The sequence below is a fragment of the Bos indicus x Bos taurus genome, chromosome 6 (genome assembly GCF_003369695.1).
Source record: "Bos indicus x Bos taurus breed Angus x Brahman F1 hybrid chromosome 6, Bos_hybrid_MaternalHap_v2.0, whole genome shotgun sequence".
NCBI classification, from domain to species: domain Eukaryota; kingdom Metazoa; phylum Chordata; class Mammalia; order Artiodactyla; family Bovidae; genus Bos; species Bos indicus x Bos taurus.
Genome location: NC_040081.1, coordinates 58,858,941 through 58,880,042, shown reverse-complemented (window position 1 = coordinate 58,880,042; position 21,102 = coordinate 58,858,941). Strand labels below are relative to the sequence as shown.

The 21,102-nt window shown below is 40.4% G+C and overlaps 1 protein-coding gene across 5 annotated transcripts in view; it reads left to right on the top strand.

The window, feature by feature from the left end:
• SMIM14 (small integral membrane protein 14) overlaps nt 1-21,102 on the top strand; it is a 144,751-nt gene that overhangs the window by 63,494 nt on the left and 60,155 nt on the right. For 2 of the 5 annotated variants that reach the window (XM_027544306.1, XM_027544307.1), the window contains exon 1: nt 20,053-20,290. The exons of 1 other annotated variant lie outside the window; for it this stretch is intronic. The gene's annotated coding sequence lies outside the window, so the exon portion shown is untranslated. Of the gene's footprint in view, nt 1-20,007; nt 20,291-21,102 lie in introns of those variants that run through there. 2 more of the 5 variants (XM_027544305.1, XR_003511518.1) reach the window with 2 other exon arrangements.

Genomic DNA, 21,102 nt, shown 5'->3' with positions numbered 1-21,102 from the left:
TCCTCCGTCCATGGGATTTTCCAGGCAAGAATACTGGAGTAGGGTGCCACTGCCTTCTCCGATGAATACCTAACAAATATTTACAGATATCTACTTCATATGGCAAGAAAAGCCTTATTGTCAGTGATGTGATGGTCAATGTTTAACAAATGTCTAGGGATGTATGGTGGAGAGAAGGAAAGCAGTCCTTCATTTATAGCATTTGCCAACTGAAAAGGCAAAATAGGATAGGATACTGAAAGAGGAACTCCCCAGGGCGGTAGGTGCCCAATATGCTACAGGAGATCAGTGGAGAAATAACTCCAGAAAGAATGAAGGGAAGGAGCCAACGCAAAAACAATACCCCGTTGTGGATGTGACTGGTAGAAGCAAGGTCCAATGCTGTAAAGAGCAATATTGCATAAGAACCTGGAATGTTGGATCCATGAATCAAGGCAAACTGGAAGTGGTCAAACAGGAGATGGCAAGAGTGAATGTCGACATTCTAGGAATCAGCGAACTACAATGGACTGGAATGGGTGAATTTAACTCAGATGACCATTATATTTACTACTATGGGCAGGAATCCCTCAGAAGAAATGGAGTACCCATCATGGTCAACAAAAGAGTCCAAAATGCAGTACTTGGATGCAATCTCAAAAGTAACAGAATGATCTCTATTCGTTCCCAAGGCAAACTATTCAATATCTCAGTTATCCAAGCCTATGCCCCAACCAGTAATGCTGAAGAAGCTGAAGTTGAATGGTTCTATGACGACCTACAAGACCTTTTAGAACTAACACCCCCTCCCCCCAAAAAAAGTCCATTTCATTATAGGGGACTGGAATGCAAAAGTAGGAAGTCAAGAAACACCTGGAGTAACAGGCAAATTTGGCTTTGGAATACGGAATGAAGCAGGGCAAAGGCTAATAGGGTTTTGCCAAGAGAACGCACTGGTCATAGCAAACACCATCTTCCAACAACACAAGAGAAGACTCTACACATGAACATCACCAGATGGTCAACACCGAAATCAGATTGATTATATTCTTTGCAGCCAAAGATGGAGAAGCTCTATACAGTCAGCAAAAACAAGACCAGGAGCTGACTGTTTCTCAGATCATGAACTCCTTCCTTATTGCCAAATTCAGACTTAAATTGAAGAAAGTAGCGAAAACCACTAGACCATTCAGATATGACCTAAATTAGATCCCTTATGATTATACAGTGGAAGTGAGAAATAGATTTAAGGGACTAGATCTGATAGAGTACCTGATGAACTATGAATGGAGGTTTGTGACATTGTACAGGAGACAGGGATCAAGACCATTCCCATGGAAAAGAAATGCAAAAAAGCAAAATGGCTGTCTGGGGAGGCCTTACAAATAGCTTGAAAAGAAGAGAAGCGAAAAGCAAAGGAGAAAAGGAAAGATATAAACATCTGAATGCAGAGTTCCAAAGAATAGCAAGGAGAGATAAGAAGCCTTCCTCAGCGATCAATGCAAAGAAATAGAGGAAAACAACAGAATGGGAAAAACTAGAGATCTCTTCAAGAAAATTAGAGAACCAAGGGAACATTTCACGCAAAGATGGGCTCGATAAAGGACAGAAATGGTAGGGACCTAACTGAAGCAGAAGATATTAAGAAGAGGTGGCAAAAATACATAGAAGAACTGTACAAAAAAGATCTTCAAGACCAAGATGATCACGATGGTGTGATCACTCACCTAGAGCCAGACATCCTGGAATGTGAAGTCAAGTGGGCCTTAGAAAGCATCACTATGAACAAAGCTAGTGGAGGTGATGGAATTCCAGTTGAGCTATTTCAAATCCTGAAAGATGATGCTGTGAAAGTGCTGCACTCAACATGCCAGCAAATTTGGAAAACTCAGCAGTGGCCTCAGGACTGGATCCCAAAGAAAGATAATGCCAAAGAATGCTCAAACTACTGCACAATTGCACTCATCTCACATGCTAGTAAAGTAATGCTCAAAATTCTACAAGCCAGGCTTCAGCAATACGTGAACCGTGACCTTCCAGATGTTCAAGCTAATTTTAGGAAAGGCAGAAGAACCAGAGATCAAAGTGCCAACATCTGCTGGATTGTCGAAAAAACAAGACTGGTTCCAAATAGGAAAAGGAGTACGTCAAGGCTGTATATTGTCACCTTGCTTATTTAACTTATATGCAGAGTACATCATGAGAAATGCTGGACTGGAAGAAGCACAAGCTGGAATCAAGATTGCCAGGAGAAATATCAATAACCTCAGATATGCAGATGACACCACCCTTATGGCAGAAAGTGAAGAGAAACTAAAAAGCCTCTTGATAAAAGTGAAAGAGGAGAGTGAAAAAGTTGACTTAAAGCTCAACATTCAGAAAACTAAGATCATGGCATCTGGTCCCATCACTTTATGGGAAATAGATGGGGAAACAGTGGAAATAGCATCAGACTTTATTTTTTTGGCTCCAATGTCACTGCAGATGGTGATTGCAGCCATGAAATTAAAAGACGCTTATTCCTTTGAAGGAAAGTTATGACCAACCTAGATAGCATATTCAAAAGCAGAGATATTACTTTGCCAACAAAGGTCTATCTAGTCAAGGCTATGGTTTTTCCAGTGGTCATGTATGGATGTGAGAGTTGGACTGTGAAGAAAGCTGAGCACCTAAGAATTGATGCTTTTGAACTGTAGTGCTGGAGAAGACTCTTGAGAGTCCCTTGGACTGCAAGGAGATCCAACCAGTCAGTCCTAATGGAGACTAGTCCTGGATGTTCATTGGAAGGACTGATGCTGAGGCTGAAACGCCAATACTTTGTCCATGTCATGCGAAGAGTTGACTCATTGGAAAAGATCCTGATCCTGGGAGGGATTAGGGGCAGGAGGAGAAGGGGACGACAGAGGATGAGATAGCTGGATGGCATCACTGACTCGATGCACATGTGTTTGGGTGAACTCTGGGAGTTGGTGATGGACAGGGAGGCCTGGCGTGCTGCGATTCATGGGGTCGCAAAGAGTCAGACACGACTGAGTAACTGAACTGAATGGTGTAAATATTCTGAATGTGTTAGTTTCAAACTATCAATGTGACATCACTGAACTTGGAAAGAAATGGGCACAATTGGCTCTCATAGGGAAGAAGCAAGATTGAGTTGATTCCAGCAGAACACTAATTATTGATAATGTAAGTTTAATAGGCACACATGGAAAGAATAATGGGTATAAAATCATAAATACAGTGTTGCACATGTAACTTCTGAAAGACTGTAAAGAACTTCTCAAACTTCTGATTCAGTTACTGATCTGTAGACCTAGTAAAATATGTATTTGTGTTCAGTTGTGTGCAACTCTTTTGCAACCCCCATGGACTATAGCCCACCAGGCTTCTCAACTCAAGGATTGAACCTGCATCTTCTATGTCTCCTGCATTGGTGGGTGGATTCTTTACATGGAGCCACCTGGGAAGCCCCTAGTATAATATACTGAACTCTTAATTACTAGGATGGTTAACAATGAGCTCTTCATAGAGAAGTGAAAAGCATGGTTAAATACATTTAAAAATACCATTTATGATAAGAAAAATATCCAACAAGAAACATGTTTTTGAATAAATACAAGTTATGGATCAATTTTGACAAAATTAAAGAGAAAACTATAATAAATAATCATAATGACCGAGTTTTGAAAACCATTGGGGATTCCTTGGTGGCTCAATGGTAAAGAATCTGCCTGCCAATGCAGGAGACATGGGTTCAATCTCTGATCCTGGAAAACCTCACATGCCTCAGAGCAACTAACCCTGTGGGCCACAACGACTGTGCTCTGCATCCCAGGAGCCACAGTTACTGAGTCCACATGCCGCAGCTACAGAAGCCTGCACAACCTGGAGCCCATGCTCTGCAAGAGAAGCCACTGCAATAAGAAGCCCACACACTACAACAAAGAGTAGCCCCCACCGCCACAACTAGAGAAAGCCTGCGCAAAGAAATGAAGACCTTGTTGTTCAGTTGCTCAGTCGTGTCCGACTCTTTGCCACCCCATGGACTGCACCATGCCAGATTTCCCTGTCCTTCACCATCTCCTGGAGATTGCTCAAATTCATGTTCATTGAGTCAGTGATGCTATCCAACCATCTTGTCCTCTGTTGTCCCCTTCTTCTCCTGCCCTTAATCTTTCCCAGTTTCAGGGTCTTCTTTAATAAGTCAGCTCTTCGCATTAGGTAGCCAAAGTACTGGAGCTTCAGCTTCAGCATCGGTCCTTCTAAAGTATATTCAAGACTGATTTCCCTTAGGATTGACTGGTTTGATCTCCTTGCAGTCCAAGAGACTCCCAAGAGTCTTCTCCATCACCACAGCTCAAAAGCATCAATTCTTCAGCGTTCAGCCTTCATTATGGTCCAACTCTCATATCCATAGGTGACTACTGGAAAAACCAAAGCTTTGACTACAGAGACCTTTGTTGGCAAAGTAACGCAGCCAAAAATAAATAATTTTTTTAAAGATACATTAAATGCTAAGAAAATCACAAATAATTAAGGAATTTTAATTCCTCAGATTTATTTGGATTTTTAAACTGAATTAAAATTTATGAAACTATTGTACTCAGCTGATCCTTGAAATACATGAAACCACTTACAATAAACTTCATAGGTAGCAATTTTTCTATTAGAATATTTTTAAGTTACTATGGAAACAAGTTGTCCTATTGTTACACTTCAGGCCACTTCTCAGTCTTATACTAGCTAACTCAGCTCTCCTTTTCTTCCTTTCTGCATTCCCCAGAAACTCATTCGGCCGTAAATTTCTCTTTAAAGACTTTCCTCCATTTAAATTTATTGAATGGAAAGGGGAATGAGGGAATCTTTGGAAATATTTTATATCCTGATCTAGGTGGTGGTCACATGCGTATTTACATATGTAAAAACTCAAGCTGAGTACTTAAGATTTTTAACGTGGGTTCCCAGTTGTCCCAGAACCAGCATAGCACTGCAGACCATGATTTGCTCATAGAAGGCTCTCAGTTTAACTGAATTGAACCAAGATTGCAGCAGCAGAACTTGACCTTTTACAAGCGCTCGATACATGTTTGTTATCCTTGTTGACAATGATGACTATTTGTGGACTGTGAACCTTCTTCCTGGTCCAAGAAACATTTGCCCGGCAGTCAGTTACATAATGATTAACTAAAACTACAGTTATTCCAAATTAGTACTTTCTCTTTCTGTCCTTCAGATTTTTAACTCATAATGGAAGATTTGGGCAGGAAATGGAACATGTTTTTTTTCTACAGTGGGTGGTGTTCATGATTTTGGTTTTACCATCAAAATATTGGTTGTACATAACTGTGCCATGATGTCTATCATTTCCTTTCCACCCTTTCTCTTCTTTAAATGAACTTGTCTGCGCCTCCTACTCTAAGAGTTTGCTCACACATGTTATTCCCTTGTCAGCCCCCAGCCAGTTGGGCCAGGAATAAACTAAGCTGGGCCAATTGGCTCTTCTCTCCCTAAAATTTGGAAATGAGATTTAGAAATTCCAGAACTCTCTTTCACTGCTTGAACTGGAAATAATATACAGCTGGTATGGTGTTCGTCATATGTGCACTTGTGTATATATGTGGTCATAGGCCGTTGTCTTGGGCTCTACTATATCATGCAGTACCACTTAACTCTTGGGGATCTTTTTATCATTCCAAATCGTAGAAATACAGAGTGCCTCACTATTTTGCTGACACCTCCCTCTTTCAGTTTTACCTACTCTCTCAAGTCCCTTTTTCTATTTCCTAGCCATCAGGAGAATGGCTTGGCAACTTCTGGTCCAGAGGTTATCCTTAATTCTCAGCTCATTGAAGTCGATAATAGTTCAGAGGGTTCAAGGACCCCTACTTTATTAGTGATTTTTTTAATTAAAAATAATTTAAAAAATTAATTTTAAAATAATTTGATTTAATTAAGTCAAAGACATAAACAGATGGAGAGATATTCCATGTTCCTGAGTGGGAAGAATCAATATTGTGAAAATGACTATACTACCAAATGCAATCTACAGATTCAATGTGATCCCTATCAAATTACCAATGGCATTTGTCACAGAACTAGAACAAAAATTTCACAATTCATATGGAAACACAAAAGACCCAGAAGACCCAAAGCAGTCTTGAGAAATAAGAATGGAGCTGGAGGAATCAACGTTCCTGACTTCAGATTATACTACAAAGCTACAGTCATCTAGACAGTATGGTACTGGCACAAAAACAGAAATATAGACCAATGGAACAAGATTAAGAACCCAGGGATAAACCCATGCACCTATGGGTACCTTATTTTTGACAAAGGAGGCAAGAATATACAATGGGGCAAAGACAGCCTCTTTAATAAATGGTGCTGGGAAAACTGGACAGCTACATGCAAAAGAAGGAAATTAGATCACTACCTAACACCATACACAAAGATAAACTCAAAATGGATTAAAGACCTAAATGTAAGACCAGAAACTATTAAACTCTTAAAGGAGAACATAGGCAGAACACTCGATGACATAATCAAAGCAAGATCTTCTATGACCCACCTCCTAGAGTAATGGAAATAAAAACAAAATAAACAAGTGGGACCTCATTAAACTTAAAAGCTTTTGCACAACAAAGGAAACTATAAACAAGGTGAAAAGACAACCCTCGGAATGGAAGAAAATAATAGCAAGGGAAACAACTGATAAAGAATTAGTTTCCAAGGTATACAAGCAGTTTATACAACTCAATACCAAAAAAGCAAATAACCCAATCAAAAAGTGGGAACGGGACCTGAAGAGACATTTCTCCAAAGAAGACATACCGATGGCTAACAAGCACATGAAAAGATGCTCAACATCACTCATTATCAGAGAAATGCCAATCAAAACTACAATGAGATACCACCTCACAGTAGTCATAATGAAAGTGAAAGTGAAGTCACGTCTGACTCTTTGTGACCCCATGGACTGTAGCCCACCAGGCTCCTCCATCCATGGAATTTTCAGGCAAGAGTACTGGGGTGGGTTGCCATTTCCTTCTCCAGGGGATCTTCCTGACCCAGGGATTGAACCCAGGTCTCCCGCATTGCAGGCAGATGCTTTACCATCTGACCCACCACGGAAGCCCAGTCAGAATGGCCATCATCAAAAAGTCTACAAACAGTAAATGCTGGAGAGGGTGTGAAGAAAAGGGAACACTCTTGCATTGTTGGTGAGAATGTAAACTGATAAAGCCATTATGGAAGATGATATGGAGACTCCTTAAAAAGCTAGGAATAAAACCACCATATGACCTAGCAATCCCACTCCAAGGCATATACCCTGAGGAAATCAAAACTGAAAAAGACACATGTACCCCAATATTCACTGCAGCTCTATTTATAACAGCTAGAACACAGAAGCAACCTAGATGTCCATTGACAGATGAATGGATAAAGAAGTGGTGGTACATATATACAGTGGAATACTGCTGCTGCTACTGCTAAGTCACTTCAGTCGTGTTCAACTCTGTGTGACCCCATAGATGGCAGCCCATCGGGCTCCCCCGTCCCTGGGATTCTCCAGGCAAGAACACTGGAGTGAGTTGCCATTTCCTTCTCCAATGCATGACAGTGAAAAGTGAAAGTGAAGTTGCTCAGTCGTGTCCGACCCTCAGCGACCCCATGGACTGCAGCCCTCCAGGCTCCTCCGTCCATGGGATTTTCCAGGCAAGAGTACTGGAGTGGGGTGCCACTGCCTTCTCCGACAATGGAATACTACTCAGCCATAAAAAGGAACACATTTGAATCTGTTCTAATGAGGTGGATGAAACTAGAGCCCATTATACACAGTGAAGTAAGTCAGAAAGAGAAATATAAATATCATATACTGACACATATATATGGAATCTGAAGAGATGGCACTGACGAATTTATTTTCAGGACGGCAATGGAGAAACAGACATAGAGAACAGACCTATGGACAAGGTGGGAGGAGAGGAAGAAGAGGAGATGTATGGAGAGAGTAACATAGAAATTTACAATACCATGTGTAAAACAGATAACCAATGGGGATTTGCTGTAAGATTCAGGGAACGCAAACAGGGGCTCTGTGACAGGCTGAAGGGTTGGGTGGGAAGGGAGATGGGAGGGAGGTCTGGGAGGAAGGGGACATGGGTATACCTATGGCTGATTCTTGTTGATATATGACAGAAAACCACAAAATTCTGTAAAGCAATTATCCTTCAATTAAAAAATTAGAAAAAAATTTTGGCCACACTGCACAGCACGTGGAATCTTAGTTCCCCCAGAATAGATTGAACTGGTATCCTCTGCATTGGAAGCACAGAGTCTTAACCACTGGACCACCAGGGAAGTCATTAATGACTTTTTTTTTTTTAACTTTACAATATTGTATTAGTTTTGCCAAATATCGAAATGAATCCACCACAGGTATACATGTGTTCCCCATCCTGAACCCTCCTCCCTCCTCCCTCCCCATACCATCCCTCTGGGCCGGCCCAGTGCACCAGCCCCAAGCATCCAGTATCGTGCATCGAACCTGGACTGGCGACTCGTTTCATACATGATAGTATACATGTTTCAATGCCATTCTCCCAAATCTTCCCACCCTCTCCCTCTCCCACAGAGTCCATAAGACTGTTCTATACATCAGTGTCTCTTTTGCTGTCTCGTACACAGGGTTATTGTTACCATCTTTCTAAATTCCATATATATGCGTTAGTATACTGTATTGGTGTTTTTCTTTCTGGCTTACTTCACTCTGTACAATAGGCTCCAGTTTCATCCACCTCATTAGAACTGATTCAAATGTATTCTTTTTTAATGGCTGAGTAATACTCCATTGTGTATATGTACCATAGCTTTCTTATCCATTCATCTGCTGATGGACATCTAGGTTGCTTCCATGTCCTGGCTATTATAAACAGTGCTGAAATGAACATTGGGGTACACGTGTCTCTTTCCCTTCTGGTTTCCTCAGTGTGTATGCCCAGCAGTGGGACTGCTGGATCATAAGGCAGTTCTATTTCCAGTTTTTTAAGGAATCTCCACACTGTTCTCCATAGTGGCTCTACTAGTTTGCATTCCCACCAACAGTGTAAGAGAGTTCCCTTTTCTCCACACCCTCTCCAGCATTTATTGCTTGTAGACTTTTGGATCACAGCCATTCTGACTGGCGTGAAATGGTACCTCATAGTGGCTTTGATTTGCATTTCTCTGATAATGAGTGATGTTGAGCATCCTTTCATGTGTTTGTTAGCCATCTGTATGTCTTCTTTGGAGAAATGTCTATTTAGTTCTTTGGCCCATTTTTTGATTGGGTCATTTATTTTCCTGGAGTTGAGCTGTAGGAGTTGCTTGTATATTTTTGATATTAGTTGTTTGTCAGTTGCTTCATTTGCTATTATTTTCTCCCATTCTAAAGGCTGCCTTTTCACCTTGCTAATAGTTTCCTTTGTTGTGCAGAAGCTTTTAAGGTTAATTAGGCCCCATTTGTTTATTTGTGCTTTTATTTCCAATATTCTGGGAGGTGGGTCATAGAGGATCCTGCTGTGATGTATGTCGGTGAGTGTTTTGCCTATGTTCTCCTCTAGGAGTTTTATAGTTTCTGGTCTTACGTTTAGATCTTTAATCCATTTTGAGTTTATTTTTGTGTATGGTGTTAGAAAGTGTTCTAGTTTCATTCTTTTACAAGTGGTTGACCAGTTTTCCCAGCACCACTCGTTAAAGAGATTGTCTTTAATCCATTGTATATTCTTGCCTCATTTGTCAAAGATAAGGTGTCCATATGTGCGTGGATTTATCTCTGGGCTTTCTATTTTGTTCCATTGATCTATATTTCTGTCTTTGTGCCAGTACCCATTAATGACTCTTTTAATGACCCCTCAGTCATAGAGAATGGAAACATTCTCTGCCTTCTCTCATAATGTAGCGAGAGAGAATAACTTCACCTTGGAACACTGCATTCCCCACAAAGGGCAACTTCCACTTATTCTGTCTTCCCCTTCTGAGGAAGGGGATAATGGTGAGGGTGGCATTGATTTTCCTAACTGGTACCTCTCACTGGATCCAGTGGGGAAGGGAGAGATTCCAAAAGCTGATGTTTTCTCAAACATGAGTGTGTTATCTTTAGCTGTATATCCTTAGCTCTGAGCTCAAAAACAGGATCTCATTCTACTTAAGATGAAGAATCCCTGATATAAACAATAATATGGGTTGGACTCCTTTCCAATGCTGTTTCATATAATTAGCAGTGTAAGTGCCTCATTTCTGGTAGTGACTCTCAAATATATGTATAAGACAAATTTTACAAATTTCAGTATTGGTTGGATTTTTTAATAGTTTAGTCATTACTTTTAACAAACCATTTTCACATATACTGTGCCACTTAATTGTCTGGGCTATCGCTGATCCACAATCCTATCCAGAGATTACACTGGAAAATTCCAGAGTACCCCGGATTCCTAGTTAACTTTCCAATTACCTTTCCTCCTCAAAGTGCATAGCCTCCTTTCCAGACCCACAAGAATTCTAGTCAGAGCTGATTCTAGATTAAAACCTGTTTTAGGAAAGAATACCTTTTCATCAATTTTATTCCCCCATTAATTTGGCACGTAGATTATTTCTAACAATTGCATTTGGAATCTGTCTTGGGATTTTTGTACTCTCTGCATATCTACCATTATTTGTCTTTGTTACAATATAAGAAAAACATATATCTTAGAATTTAAGGTGTATATATTGATAGTTGGTTTCTGCTACTAAGGGAAAGTTAAATAAGTAGCCCATGGAAGGGGCCCTGTGTACCCCTCCATGATTCTATTTCCTCCTCCTTTTAATTCTTACAACCTTGTCTAGTATGCCATTTGGATTGTGACTGAAGCTAAAATAAAAGTCTGTGGATTTCCTCGTAATAGATAATGTAATGGTTAGGAATAGGATAGAAGCACTTAAAATCCTCCTGTATTTTGACAGTTTCCTTCAAAATTCACAATCCTAAACATCACATTAGGAGAAATAATATCCTGATCGCAGAAGGTGATATATCTTTTAGATAAACTTTAGAGAAAGACTGAAATACATTTATGACAGTTTAGGTGGAGATTGAGGAATAAAAATAGACATAGCATAATGAATTCCAGAACTCAATTATCTCCTTGTGTGTGTGTGTCTGTATAACATGCTCCAGAGGATGAAATAAGCAATATCTTCTAAAAAAAGAAATGTTTAGGGCACTTGGCAGTCATACAGAAGCTATCACAGCTGCTTTTCCACATTTATTATTAAACATTATCCCCAAGGTCAGAACTCAGTTTGCCTTTTATTTTCTTCACACTAAATATCTTTCTTTCTTCCCATAAAGTTTCTAATGTCTTCCTTATTTTCCCTCACTTGGTCCCCTTCTTCAATTTTTATTACATAAATTCTTGAAAAATCATTCTATTACTTTCTTAAAAATTGGTACAGAGAATATTGTCAATATATCAATTGTTATATAGCAAAAAATAAATATGTAGAATGTTTCACTTTGAAGTTTTAAATTATGAAAATACTACTCACATTCTCTATCTTCAGGAAATAGTAAGATAGCAGTGAAATTGTAAACTCTTCAAAATATAGGAGTAATTTAATTTATTCCTATAAAAGTGAACATACTTTCTCAAGATCTATTTCTCCCAAATTTGTGTAAGTAACTTCAACTGGCTAACAGTGAGGGTTTTACCCCAAATAATAAAATGGCTTTAACTGCCTCATTAACTCTCAAAAAACTTGAGAAGCATTGTTGACCAAAATTAATTCCAAATAAATTGTTTAAATATAATAAATAATTGAAAAGTTAGAAGAAATTTGAATGAAATATTTATTAAATGTTTGGATCTGAATGTTCTTTGTAGCCCTCAGGATTTTCATATTCATAAATGTGCCCCTAGAGCCAAAGACACAGTAGGCATTCCACATATACCTGCTGAACTGAAGATAACCAGATAACCTTGTAGGTTTCAAAGTAAAAAAAAAAAAAAAAAAAACTGTCTCAAAGGAAAATAGGAAACAATTGACTAAATTTTTAAAATATAATTTTAGTATATTAAAATTATAATTAATAAAATGAAAGATAGTGAACTGAAAGAATATTTGAAGCAAATAGGAGAGATGAAGAGTAGAAAAAAAAGAGTAGAAATCTTTATTAAAAAGCTATTCCATTTATAAGAGCATCAAAAAGAATAAAATATTTAGGAATATACTTAACCAAGGAGGTGAAAAACTAATACACTGAAAACTAGAAAACACTGCTGAAAGAAATTAAATACACAAACAAATGGAAAGATATTCTGTGTTTACAGATTGGAAGATCTTATATTATTAAGATATCAATACTATCCAGTGATAGTACAGATCAATGCAATCCCTATCAAAATCTCAATGACACTTTTTTTGCAGAAATAGAAAAATTTATCCTAAAACTCAGATGGAATCTCCAGAGACCCTGACTAGCCAAACGAATCTTAAAAGTGAAAAGAACAAAGTTGTAAGTCTCACGTTTCCTGATTTCAAAACTTATGGTAGTCAAAATAATGTGGTACTGACATAAAGATGGATATATATACACAAATGTAATAGAATGGAGAACCTAGGGAAAAAACTCACATATATAATAAAATAACTTCTTGACATGGGTGCCAAGATCTTTCAATGGGGAAAGAATAGTTTTTTTTTAACAAATGCTGGGAAAAATGAATATCCAATGCAAAAGAGTGAAGTCCAACCCTTACCCTACAGTATACATAAAAATTAGGTGAAAATTGATTAAAGACCTAAATGTTATAGCTAAAAACTATAAAAAGATCTTAGAAGAAAACAGGTGAAAAGCTTCATGACTTTGGATTTGGCAATAATTTCTTGGATATGACACTAAAAACACAGGCAACAAAAGAAAAAATAAATTGTACTTCATAAAAATAAAAGATAAACTGAACTTCATCAAAACTAAAAACTTCTGCATAAAGGACATTATCAAAGAGTGAAAAGGAAAGTCACAGAATCAGAGAAAATATCATAAATCATACACCTGATAAAGGATTAATATGCAGAACACATAAAGAACTCCTACAACTTAACAAAAAAAACCCCACCCAATTAAAAAATGGGCAAAGGACTTTAGTAATCCATTCTCTGAAGAAGGTATACAAATTGATAACTAGAATATGAAAAGACACTCAACATCACTAATTATCAGGGAAATACAAATCAAGACTATATTGCAACAGCAACTCACACACATTAGGATGGCTAATATTGAAAAAAAAAAAAAGTTATAAGTGTTGGTGAGGATGTGGGGAAACTGAAATCCTCATGCACTCACTAGAAAAGACCCTGATGCTGGGAAAGATTGAGGGCAGGAGGAGAAGGGGATGAGAGGGCTGGATGGCATCACCGAGTCAATGGACATGAGTTTGAGCAAACTTGGGGAGATTGTGACAGACAGGGAAGCCTGACGTGCTGCAGTCCATGGATCACAAAGAGGTGGACACGACTTAGCAACTGAACAGCAACAACATCATGCACTGTTGGTGGGAATGTAAAATGATGCAGCCACTGTGAAACGGTTCCTCAAAAAATTAAACCTAGAATAACCATATGATCCAGCAATTTCCCTTCTGGGTATATACCCAAAAGAATTGAAAGGAGGGACTTGAACTTTATTTGTACACCCGTGTCCACAACAGTGTTATACACAGTAGCCAAAATATAGAAGCAAGCTAAGTTTTCATCAACAGATGAAAGAATAAACAAATATGGTGTGTGTATATATACACACACAACATGGATGACCTTACTTTATGCTAAGCGAAATACATTAGTCATAAAAGGATAAATATTAAACAAGTCCACTTACTTGAAGTACTAAAAATAGTCAAATTTACAGAGATTGTAAGTAGAATGGTGGTTTCCATGGAATGAGATGAAGGGGCAATGGAGAGTTAAGAGTATAATAGGCACGGAGTTTTAATAGGTAAATAAGAAAATGTTCACAAGATAGATGTTGGTAATAGTTGTACAACAAGATGGATGTATTTAATACCACAGAACTGTACCCTTAAAAATGGTTAAAATGGTAAATGTTAAGTTATATACATATTTAACCAGTTAACAGCTGACTTGTGGCCACTCAAGTTCATATGTTGAAGCCCTAACCCCCATTGCGACTATGTGGAAATAGGATCTTTAAGGGGGTGTGTTTTATAATGCGTTAGTCACTCAGTCGTGTCCGACTCTTTGCTTTCCTATGGACTGTAGCCTGCCAGGCTTCTCTGTCCATGGAATTCTCTAGGCAAGAATACTGGAGTGGATTGCTATTCCCTCCTCCAGGGAAACTTCCCAACCCAGGGATCGAACTTTGGTCTCCTTCCTCACAGGAATATTCTTTACCGTTTGAGCTACAGGGGAAATCTCCCTTTAAGTGGGTAAATGAGGTTAAATGAGGTCATAAGGACAAGCCCTAATCCAATAGGAATAATGTCCTTATAAGAAAAGAAAGACACACCAGAACTGCCTCCACACAGAGTAAAGGCCATGTGAGAACAAAGCAAGATGGTCATCTGCAAGCCAGATCTTGATCTTCCGGATTTCCTACCTCCAGAACTTCAAGAAAATAAATTTCTGTTGTTTAAGACATCTAGTCTGTCTTATTCGGTTATGAGAGCCTGAGTAGCCTAACATAACCACAGCTTTTTTTTTTTTTTTTTTTAAGAAAAAACTCACTAATGATGTTTTGAACTGCAAAAATAATGCATTGATATGAAAAAATTCAAACTATACAAAGGGTAAAAAATCATAAGGGAGACTCTCATACCCCCCACCCCAGAATAACCAATGCCAATAGTTATAAGAATATCTATCAGAATACTTTATGAATACATGGGGCATATATATTTGAATTACAAACACTTTCTACTTCTAATGCAAAAATCAAAGTAGGTCTGGATCAGAAAAGGAAGATAAAAAAAAAAAAAAAAGGAAGATATCTTCAAGTTTGTTAATGCCTAAAACATAATTTTACATATTCATACATTCTACTACCATTGTACATTTAGATTATTTCTAGATTTTTTTTCCATCATAAAATGTTAATAACTTCCTTATAGTCATTTAAAATTATTTCCATCCTCATATTTTTTAGATCCTAACATACAATGTAACATTATCTTTTCCATTACCATTGTTCACATAGGTTATTTCCTTATTTTTTGCCCATCATATTAATACAAATGTAATTCACATCTTTATAACTTTACTCTTTTTAAAACTATTTCATTAGTTTCCCAGTAATGAAAATTGGTCAATGGACATGATACTTCTACAGAACTTGATATATATTGCCAGCTGATTTCCAAAATGTACCTGCCAACTTACTGTCAGCAGTGCTAACAGTACCAATATTAGATAGTCATATTTAAAAATATCTCCCTCTCTGCTAAAAAAAAAAGCAAAAAACCCCCCAAAAACTCCCAAAGTATTTGTAGTTAAAAAAGGAAATCTTAACTTGTATTTTTTATTACTACTGAGATTGAAGATTTTCAAATAACTATTAAGTCATTTGTGTCTTTTTGTGTGTAACTCATACTCTTTATCCATACACATATTAGAGGCATTAATATCTTTCTTAGTGATTTGTGTGAGTCCTTCATATATTACATTACCCTTTCATTTATCAACATTTATTCCAAATATTTCCCAGACTGTTTTGTCTTTTAATTATATATGTCCATTCAACAAATATTTATTCATTATGTTCTAAGTACTGTGGTGGGAATTCTATGTTGCTTTTTAAATTACTTTATATGGAGAATTATACACATACTTTTTGACTCTTCCACTGCTTAGTTTTCAAAGGTTGAACTTAGGGCAAAAACCCACGTATGATCCTGTCTCACTGTTCGTGTCAGGGCTGGTCCTTTCTATCTCTCATGAGATTGCAAGCAGACGTTAAGCAAGGGTGCAGTCATCTGATGCTAGACTGGGGATGCAGGATGAGCCCAGTCAAGGCGGTTCACTCACACAGCTGGTAAACTGATGAGGCTGTTGGTGGAGGCTTTTGTTTCTCTCCACCTGGGCATCTTCAAATATAGGTCTGCTTGAGTGGAGTGTCATGGAACCTTGCTTCCTCGAGAGCAAGCAATCCAAGACAATGAGGTGGAAAGCTGCAATCAATGCCTTTATGACCTAGCCTTAGAAGTCACACACCTTCAACTGTATTTTACAGGTCAGAGCAGCCCTTTTTCAATAGACTGAAAGAATCTTATTTCCAGAGTTGAGAATCACTAATCACTGGGGATTATCTTGAAAGCTAGCTATGAAAGATCCCAACATCTTGATTTTCCTGTAATTTACTTTATAAAGCAAATACTGATAATTTTTCAATGTTTTGTACCATTCCAATTTTGTAGCATACTGCTCTCAAACACAGCTGTACTTTCAAACACATGTGTGCACATGGGCGCACTCAAGCATGAGACTTTGTTCCACAGAATGAAGCTCCACAGATTAAAGACCCTGTGTTACAGTCAGCCTCTGAACTTCATTAAGTCACATTAGAACTTCTGTGAACTTCATTAGATACCACTTAAAACTCTCTGAATTTGAGTAAACAGAGTTCAAGATGCAAAGTTTAAGAAGCTTGACTTCTACCTACTTGTAATGTTAATTAACTTTGAAACACTTCGTGAGTTTTACCAGAAACCTTTCATTTTCTAGACATTTTTACCTGTGTTCCCATTTTAATTAAAAAGCTCTTGCCCTTAACGATTTACCCATCTTTAGCTAGAACACGATTTTCTAAGTCCACATGCCATTTTACGAATGTTTTATTTTAAAGTCACAGCAATTATTTCTACATCAGATCAGATCAGTCGCTCAGTCGTGTCCAACTCTTTGCAACCCCACGAATCACAGGACGCCAGGCCTCCCTGTCCATCACCAACTCCCGGAGTTCACTCAGACTCACATCCATCGAGACAGTGATGCCATCCAGTCATTTCATCCTCTGTTGTCCCCTTCTCCTCTTGCCCCCAATCCCTCCCAGCATCAGAGTCTTTTCCAATGAGTCAACTCTTCACATGAGGTGGCCAAAGTACTGGAGTTTCAGCTTTAGCATCATTCCTTCCAAAGAAATCCCAGGGCTGATCTCCTTCAGAATGGACTGGTTGGATCTCCTTGCAGTCCAAGGGACTCTCAAGAGTCTTCTCCAACACCACAGTTCAAAAGCATCAATTCTTCGGCACTCTTCACAGCCTTCTTCACAGTCCAATTCTCACATCCATACACGACCACAGGAAAAACCATAGCCTTGACTAGATGGACCTTTGTTGGCAAAGTAATGTCTCTGCTTTTGAATATGCTATCTAGGTTGGTCATAACTTTCCTTCCAAGGAGTAAGCGTCCTCTAATTTCATGGCTGCAGTCACCATCTGCAGTGATTTTGGAGTGCAGAAAAATAAAGTCTGACACTGTTTCCACTGTTTCCCCATCTATTTCCCATGAAGTGATGGGACCAGATGCCATGATCTTCGTTTTCTGAATGTTGAGCTTTAAGCCAACTTTTTCACTCTCCACTTTCACTTTCATCAAGAGGCTTTTGAGTTCCTCTTCCCTTTCTGCCATAAGGGTGGTGTCATCTGCATATCTGAGGTTATTGATATTTCTCCCGGCAATCTTGATTCCAGCTTGTGTTTCTTCCAGTCCAGCGTTTCTCATGATGTACTCTGCATATAAGTTAAATAAGCAGGGTGACAGTATACAGCCTTGACGGACTCCTTTTCCTATTTGGAACCAGTCTGTTGTTCCATGTCCAGTTCGAACTGTTGCTTCCTGACCTGCATACAGATTTCTCAAGAGGCAGATCAGGTGGTCTGGTATTCCCATCTCTTCCAGAATTTTCCACAGTCTATTGTGATCCACACAGTCAAAGGCTTTGGCATAGTCAATAAAGCAGAAATAGATGTTTTTCTGGAACTCTCTTGCTTTTTCCATGATCCAGCGGATGTTGGCAATTTGATCTCTGGTTCCTCTGCCTTTTCTAAAATCAGCTTGAACATTAGGAAGTAGGAAGTTCACGGTTCACATATTGCTGAAGCCTGGCTTGGAGAATTTTGAGCATTACTTTACTAGCATGTGAGATGAGTGCAATTGTGAGGTAGTTTGAGCATTCTTTGGCATTGCCTTTCTTTGGAAAGAAATAACCTATTTCTACATAGGTTATTCTAAAAGAAGTCAAGGCACAAGGAGATTGGGCGAAATAAGCAGCCTGTCATTCCCAAACGACTGTCCTTGGGTCTTGCCTCCAGCTTAGGCCCAGGCCAGTCCCCCACGCCTGTTACCTCACATGCTCTAGAGCTGTGCTGTCCCATATAGTGACACTAGCCACACCCAGCACTTGAGCCCTGCTCTAAGTGCAAATTTACATCCACTTTTGAAGACTTAGTATGAGGTAAACATGAACATCTCATTAATAATTTTTACATTGATTGTATGTTGAAACTATATTTTGGACGCATGCTTGCTAAGTTGCTTCAGTTGTGTTGGACTCTTTGGGACCCTATTGGCTGTAGCCCGCCAGGCTCCTCTCCGTGGGATTCTCCAGCCAAGAATATTGGAATGGGTTGCCATGGCCTCCTCCAGGGGACCTCCTGGACTCAGGGATCCAACCCGCCTCTCTTAAGTTTCCTACATTGGCAGGTGGGTTCTTATCACTGAGCCACCTGGGAAGCCCCATATTTTGGATAAATTAGGTTAAATAAGTGAAGTTGCTCAGTCGTGTCCGACTCTTTGTGACCCCATGGACTGTAGACTACCAGGCTTCTTTGTCCATGGGATTTTCCAGGCAAGAATACTGGAGTGGGTTGCCATTTCCTTCTCCAGGAGATCTTCCCGACCCAGGGATTGAACCCGGGTATCCCGCATTGTAGGCAGACGCTTTACCGTCTGAGCCACCAGGGAAGTACTATTGAAAAAAAAAAAAAAAAGCAGCTCTCGCAGATTATACTAATTTCGCTGAAAGTGACTCAGCTAGTTGAGGTGATAAACCAGACACTGAGGTAGAAGTCCAGGTTAGGCGAAAAGGTCAACTCAGAATAAGGAAGGCAGTTTCTTACAGCTAACTTTCACCTCTCCTGCACGATAGGCAAATAAGCACCTCTGTGAAATCTTTGGAACTCACACTTTCATTTAAACACTAGTCTCGCTTTAAAGTCGGTCCATTTATGGACCTAAGAAAACAGAGTAGCCCGAAGTTTTCCCAAAGTGGGAAACCTCTCGGGCCCGTTGTTCAGTGGGGAGACTAAGAAGGCCAGAATGAGAGAGTAGGAAGCATCACCTTGGTTTAGAAGAAATGAGGTTCTCACACCATAAGTATTTCAATCCCGAAGGTCAAAGCAACAAAGGTTTGAGCTGACTGCCTAACAACAGCTTTCCTCTCCCAGTTCCCCATTATCGCTCTATCAGTCCCACATTCCCTTTAACACTCCTCTTGAACTGAATTTAGCCAGCTTTCCGAGTGCAGTTTGCCTCCGGGACAGGGGATCAATAACTGCCACGTCTGTCATACTTTTGTATATATAAGACCAAACCTCGATCTCCAGTTTTCACCTGAGCCTAAGTGATCCAAAACAATCTCTACAAGTCTCATCAGACACCACCTTGCGCCCCCACTTACCACTACCCCCGCTATTCTAAAGACTCCAGCTGAGGAAAGCCATCAGCTTGGGCACCACTACCCCCGCTATTCTCAAGACTCCAGCTGAGGAAAGCCATCAGCTTCGGCAAAGGGAGACACACTGCAGAGGACGTCCACGACACACGAAACAGAACCTACGCAGACCACTTCAACAAACGCGGGGCCTCGCCCTCTCCATCACACAACGCTGCGCCCCACCCCTCCCAACCGGAACTGCAACTCCGGTGCTCCGCGCCCCCTCGAACCGCGTGACGCTCGCGGCCGCCCCGCCCCTCCGGACCCACTGGGCAGGCGCGGGGCGCGCGCATGCTCGGCAGGCCGGCTGCCTGGGTCTTGAGCCGCTGCAATCTGTTGCGCCTCCGCCCGCGGGAGCCGGCAGATCCGGGTCTCGTGGCTTAGAGTGACGTGGTCAGTCGAATCAAAACAGAGGAGGGGAGGAAGCCGGCGGCCAGGAGCGGCGGCGGCAGCGGCTTCCCGAGCAGCCGCAGCGTTCCGGAAGCTCCAGGCGGTCTTTCTGCCGAGGCTTAGTCCGGGCCCCCAACCTCCCCGCCCCGTCGGTTGTTGTCTGGGCGGGTGAGTGTCTCCCATTTCTCCCACCGCCGTTTGCCGGCCCACCTTGCCCTCGCCCCGATTTTTCCTGGGGGCTCTGGCGGGCTGCGGCGGCTGCGGCAGTGCGGGGCTGCTTCTCGGGCTCAAGGGGTCCCCGACCGGGCTGGCGACTGTGCATCGGGAGAAGCCCGCTGCTGTCGAGCCCGCGTTCTTCGGCGAAGAGTGGGGCGAAGAGCCTGAGATTTGGCTTTCTCTGCAGGAGACCAGAGTCGGGACTTGGCAGGGAAGTGGACGGTAGCCACGGGTGGTTTTATTTTTAGGGCAAGCAGTCAACTCGGGTGGAGGCGTATAATGGAGTAAAAAGAAGAGTGAGTGAGTCGTAGCTGGAAGGAATCCCTCACAAACCTTGCAATCTTCACTAAATCATTTACCTCTGTTTCTCAGCCCTTGCCGGGTCTGATGTAGTCACCGGTATGCGTCCTTTGTTGTGATTGATGAGACTAGAAAGCTGCCATCCGGAAAGCGGGAGCTTTTAGCCCTTATTGTGTTGTGAATTTAAAGGAATCCCTTTTTCTGTTTGTTCAGTACGTGGAACCAGAGCTGACAGTAAAGAGGTGGTACCCTTTATTGTAACAGATAAAGTGCGATAAACTGGTTACCGGAGTACCTGAAGTCCCGTGTTACCATTAGAGCCAGTTTTCCGAAGTGTCTGTTCGCGTGTGTATTAGGATTTTAGCCACAGTGATGTTCTTTAGCCGGAGAGAGTCAATAGGGTGTTTTCAGTTGCCCTAGTTTACAGAAGCGAGGATGTGGCCTTAGGAGAATGTCTTGGCTTT